Consider the following 6,000-nt stretch of genomic DNA (forward strand, 5'->3'; position numbering starts at 1 on the left):
GTTGGGGAAAATGATTGTATATTTTGTGTGTTTGCCATATAAAAAAATGTTTTCTATGAGGAAAAAATTTACTGTAAAAACTAACATTAAAAAATTGACAGATAGATCTGAAGTTGATCTGGAGACTTAAGTATTTGAAGCAAAATAAATAAATAAATAAATAAATAAATAAAATGTATGACTTATTTTTAACACTTTTATGAAAATGGAATAAATGGAAAAACAATACCACTGTTTTTAGCGGTAAAATTCAAGCAACAGAGCTGCCAGTTTTGTTTTGTTTTAACGTAAAATCTTGTTGTTTTAAAGTTTTTTTGTTTGTTTTTTTAATGTTTAGGGTCTTACAGTATATGGAAAAAACTGTACCAAAGTTGATTTTACGGTAAAATAAACTCAGTTGGAGGAATTTAACCGTAAAATCTATTGTCAATTACAGTCTACAATTTGATTGATCATTTGTTTTGAAATCATAAGCAGATATTTATCTTTATTTTAACAAAAAATAATTTTTGGAACACATAATTTTGATAATATTGAATTTTAAAATTATTTAAAAAAGATATGCAAAACAGGTGAAATCTAAAGACAAAAAGTTGCAATGTTGACTCTAATAACACAAATCTGCCATGCAGGTGTTTTTTTTCTTTAAAACAGTCATTAAAAAAAAAAAAAGAATAATCAATGTAATGAATTATTGACATATTCAAGGCTCCAATTACTTCACATTAAATTGTAACAAACGCACCCAAGTTCTCCGGGTGTCTCTGCCACTACGCAAATTAAGGAGTCACGGGTGGGACCTGATATTCAGCTGGGAATGATTAATACAGTAAATAAACACAAGACATGTATAACTATTAGCCACAACACAACCAGGCTTATATTTAATATGTCACAAATTAATCCCGCATAACAAACACCTCCCCCCTCCCGTCCATATAACCCGCCAATATAAATCAAACACCTGCACAACACACTCAATCCCACAGCCTAAAGTACCGTTCACCTCCCCAAAGTTCATTTAACACGTATATTTCCCCAAAGTTACGTACGTGACATGCACATAGCGGCATGCACGTACGGGCAATGGATAACATGTTTGGAAGCCGCAGCTGCGTACTCACGGTACTGCGTCTGCGCATCCAACTCAAAGTCCTCCTGGAAAGAGTCTCTGTTGTCCCGGTTCTCCACAGGCCAATGGAAAGTCCACAAAAAAGGTCAAAAATGAGGATTCTTCCCTGAAGTGGCTCCGTAGCAAAAACACTGGGTCTGACAGGTGCTCCTAGGTGGTTTGTGACGTCAATTTCCGCTTCCGCCAGGTCTGATAGCACTGGATGCCTTTTATATCCCCACATATTAAGTTACATTTTTAATATTAGCATGATTTATAGAATACGCCTGTAACAGTTCATAATAAGTAAATGGATGACATAATAAGTATATATATATATATATATATATATATATTTATTTTCCCAGCTGAGCATAAGTTAATTGTGACTGGCAATTTATTATATATATACGCCTCGATGGACCCCTATGGCCATTACAAAATATTCCACTTTAAATATGTTTTGGGGGAAATTATTGCATATTTTGTGTGTTTGCCACATAAATAAATGTTTTCTATGAAAAAAGTGCATACTGTAAAAACAGATATGCAAAATTGACAGATAGATCTGAAGTTGATCTGGAGACTTAAGTCCTTGAAGCAAAAAAATTATAAAATATATGACTTATTTTTTACACTTTTATGAAAATTGAATAAATGGAATGGAATGGAGAAACAACACCATTGTTTTTAGCGGTAAAATTCAAGCAACAGAGCTGCCAGTTGTTTTGCTTTTTTTTACCATAAAATCTTGTTTTAATGTCTTTTTTGTTTAGTTTTTTATTGTTTTAGTGTCTTACTGTATATGGGAAAAAAACAGTACCAAAGTTGATTTAACGGTAAAAAACCTAAACTGTAAAATCTATTGTCAATTTTAGCGTACAATTTGATCGATAATTTGTTTTGAAATCACAAGTCAAGCAGATATTTAAGTACAGTATTTATCTTTATTTTCGCGAAAAATATTTTGGGATTTTGATTGATTGATTGAAACTTTTATTAGTAGATTGCACAGTACAGTACATAATCCGTACAATTGACCACTAAATGGTAACAATACGTTTTTCAACTTGTTTAAGTCGTGGTCCACGTTAATCAATTCATGGAATACATGATAATATTATATTTTGATCATATTGAATTTTAAAAGATATGCAGTATATGGTTTTTAATGTCAAAAGGGAAAGAAAAAATATATTTAGTAAGAAAACATTTTATTAACACATATTATTTCCAGGCTTTTTCGGGCCACATAAAATAACGTGGTGGGCCAGGTTTGGCCCCCGGGCCTTGAGTTTGACACCAGTGCAGTACAGATGGTAGCCACGTTGAGCTGATGTGCTCATTTATCCACAAAAACATCTCAAGTAGCTTGCACATTGCTCCACGGTGATATTAGTGCTCAAAATAAAGAGTTGTTTGTGTTAGTTGCAACCTGCACAGACGTTGGGCCTCAGCTTTAAGAGCATTTAAAAAAACCAAAAACTGTAGGATTTTAAATAGGACATCAACTTGGGGGCGTTCTTGTGTTTCCAAACCAAAAGTCAAAAAGAAGAATGCAGCATGCACAAAGTGGGAATGCTGCAGAAACAATGTCTGCAACGCAAAAGTTTGGCTCTTACCTCGCAGGCTAGCGAGCTAGCATCCGAAGCTAACTGCCTCCATGCAATCTTCGCTCCATCCTCTCACTTTCCCCACATTCCAGCTGATGCTTCGGGGTGAACAATAACCGAGTCTTTCCGACACGCTCCGGGGGTCCGATAGCAGATTTAAAGTTAAAATACAACCGCTGGCAGGTAGTTTTACTCCCAAAAGTAAACTTTTTTTTTCCTGATGGGGTGAGGGGTGGGAGGAGGTTCGCGCTGGATGTGTGACACGTTCAGGGCCTGTCGTAAAAAGGAGTGCTAATGTGTCAAACTGTGTTATGAATGATCGATAGTGATTGATTTTTGTCACCATACTGAAGAATAACGTTAGAAAAAGAAACAAAATTAGGTTCAGTATCCATCCATCCATCCATCCATTTTCTACCGCTTGTCCCGTTCGGGGTCGCGGGGGTGCTGGAGCCTATCCGTTGATATAATTTACTCGGTGAAAGCATGACGTCTCTGGGCTGTAATGTACAGTACTTACAGTATGGTCGTCTCCTTTTAAACATTGCTGTTCTTTGATTGGTTGATTGTATTACTCTCGTTATTTGGATGTTAGTCAGCAATGATGATTTATCATTATCGTCGCCATTATTGAGCGTTAAAGCTTTAAACGTCGAGCTAAAATTATGTAACTGAATGCCTCATTTACCAGCCGGCTCTCTCGCGACGCGTGTTTATTTTCTAGAAAATCTCATCACTTTTTGTCAACTACAGTATTTTGTCAAAGCAAATAACAACAAGGCGATAGATTATTACATATGATACTTCGGTACAATATACTAAGATAAAACATTTAACATTTTAAGAATCCACGTATCGATTCATTAGTGAATCAACTGCGGTATAGTTATAACGTGTATGACGTCATAACGAAACAAATTTAATTTGGAATCTTCTCGCTTTCGTCTTAATATTGGAGTGCAGTAACAACATCTGGCCACTAGAGGGCAGGTGAGGTTCACGTCAGCGTCATTCAATGACCAGTCAACGTCACCAGTCTTAGTAATAATAATAATAATTATAATAACAATAACACCAATTAGAATAATAGTAATAATATTAACAATAAAAATAACAATAATAACAATAACAACAATAGTACTAATAATAATAACAACAATTATAATATTAACAACAACAATAATAATAATAATAATAATAACAACAATACTACTTCTAATAATAGTAATAATAACTAGGAACTAGTAATAACATAATTAATAACTAGTAATAATAATAATGATATAATAATAATGATAATACTACTACTAATAATAATAACAATAACAACACTACTACTACTACTACTAATAATAATAATAACAACAACAACAACAATACTACTTCTTTCATAGTTCTTTTTATGGATTTCACATTCACATTAACAACAAATTCAAACCCTCTTCATCCCCTAACCCTGCTGTCACTCAAAACAAAAAACAAACAAAAAAAAAAAAAAAAAAAAAAAACTACTTCTGATAATAGTAATAATAACTAGGAACTATTAATAACTATAATGATAATTACTAACTAGTAATACTACTACTACTACTACTAATAATAATAACAATAACAACAATACTACTACTACTACTACTGCTAATAATAATAATACTAATAATAGTAATAATAATAACAACAATTATAACAATAACAAATAAAATAACATTAACAACAATACTAGTACTACCAATAATAACAACAATAACAACAATAATAATTATAACAATAATAATAATAATAACTACAACAATAACAACAATACTACTACTACTACTACCAACAACAACAATAACAATAATAATAATAATAATAATAATAATAATAATGTCATACAAATATATTTAACACTTTTATGAGTGGGGCCCTTTTAGGTCCTCAAGAAGTTTGTTGGGATTTTTATTATAAAAATGATTCAAATAATGATGAATTAAAATCAATGTTTTTATGAATTATTTACCTATTTAAGGCTCCAATAAATACTTCACATCAAATATTCCACTTTGTGGGGAAAAGATTGCATATTTGGTGTTTTTGCCATAAAAAAAGGGTTTTGACAAAAACATATAAAAAATAAAATACATTTATATCAACAGCGATCTGAAGTTGATGTAGAGATATATAAAAACATTTTAAAAATATATAAATTATTTTAAACATTTTAATGACTGAGACCTTTCTGATAGACTCTAAAGTTTAAAAAAATCTTCATGTTGTACGCGTTTTGACTATGACAAATGTCAAAATGGCTCCCGCATGCTTTGATTTTTCCCCTCAGTGGAAAAAAAATTGCACACCCCTGCCGTAGAGTAATATGACTCAAGTATAAGTCAAAAGTAATCGTCCACATAATTACTTGAGTAACTCAGTGAAAGTAACTTATGATTTACTGACAAGTTATTTTCATTGTATTGGCACTACAAGCCTAGTTGCAATGTGTGTGCGTGTGAGAGACAAACAGAGCTAATGTTGTTAGCGTGTGTGCTACCAAAACATAAAACACATCTGCAACTTACCTCTACCTCTTTTCTCTCGTCGGAAGTGGAGTGAACATTTCCAACAGAAATATGAACATTTATCCCACGTGGCAAGAGGGAAACAAGAAAGGACATAAAAGACCTTAAAGAGCGCAGAGATGATGCAACTTTTACATACAGCTACAAGAGTAAAAAAACAAAAAAGGAGCAATGAACACTCCACATTGCGTACATATTTGCACCGTGCATAGACAAAAACACCATTTCAACAAAGGCACCAAGAGAAATGACTCTGTCCTAGGCTGCCCACTAGCTCCCGGCCAACATCCGGTCCAAGGAGACTGAAGCCTCCACATCTACAAGAAGGAAACATCCAGAACACAAAAGGAGGACACTTAAGAGCTTGTGCAACCAGCAGTCACAACAGCGCCGCCATATTAAAAAAAAGAACAATCGCTGTCGTTTTCTTCAGCGCTGTAAAAAAGTCACTTTTAAAAAGTGTTTAAGCTGCGGTCATATGACTGCCAGGCCTCCTTTGATTGATGAAACAGAGTCATGTTTCAAGCCAAAACAATACACTGTAAATTCCAGACTATCAGTTGCTACTTTTTCCTGCGCTTTGAATCCTGCGGCTTACAAAACGGTGTGGCTAATTTGTGGATTCTTCTTCGTTAACGGCCATATTGCAAATAGTTTAGCAACTTCTGGACGAGTTCACTCACTGCAGGCGCTGCGGCTTGAATGTTCATAGTATTTCCTT

General features: G+C 33.5%; 1 protein-coding gene across 6 annotated transcripts in view; it reads right to left on the reverse strand.

The window, feature by feature from the left end:
• Positions 1-5,300, reverse strand: part of LOC133655347 (innate immunity activator protein-like) — a 95,870-nt gene extending 90,570 nt beyond the window's left edge. For 4 of the 6 annotated variants that reach the window (XM_062055465.1, XM_062055458.1, XM_062055414.1 and 1 more), the window contains exon 1: positions 2,734-2,982. The gene's annotated coding sequence lies outside the window, so the exon portion shown is untranslated. Of the gene's footprint in view, positions 1-1,124; positions 1,186-2,733; positions 2,983-5,279 lie in introns of those variants that run through there. The other 2 variants (XM_062055440.1, XM_062055449.1) reach the window with 2 other exon arrangements.
• Positions 5,301-6,000: the final 700 nt, after the last annotated feature.

The sequence above is a fragment of the Entelurus aequoreus genome, linkage group LG01 (assembly GCF_033978785.1).
Source record: "Entelurus aequoreus isolate RoL-2023_Sb linkage group LG01, RoL_Eaeq_v1.1, whole genome shotgun sequence".
Lineage (NCBI taxonomy): Eukaryota > Metazoa > Chordata > Actinopteri > Syngnathiformes > Syngnathidae > Entelurus > Entelurus aequoreus.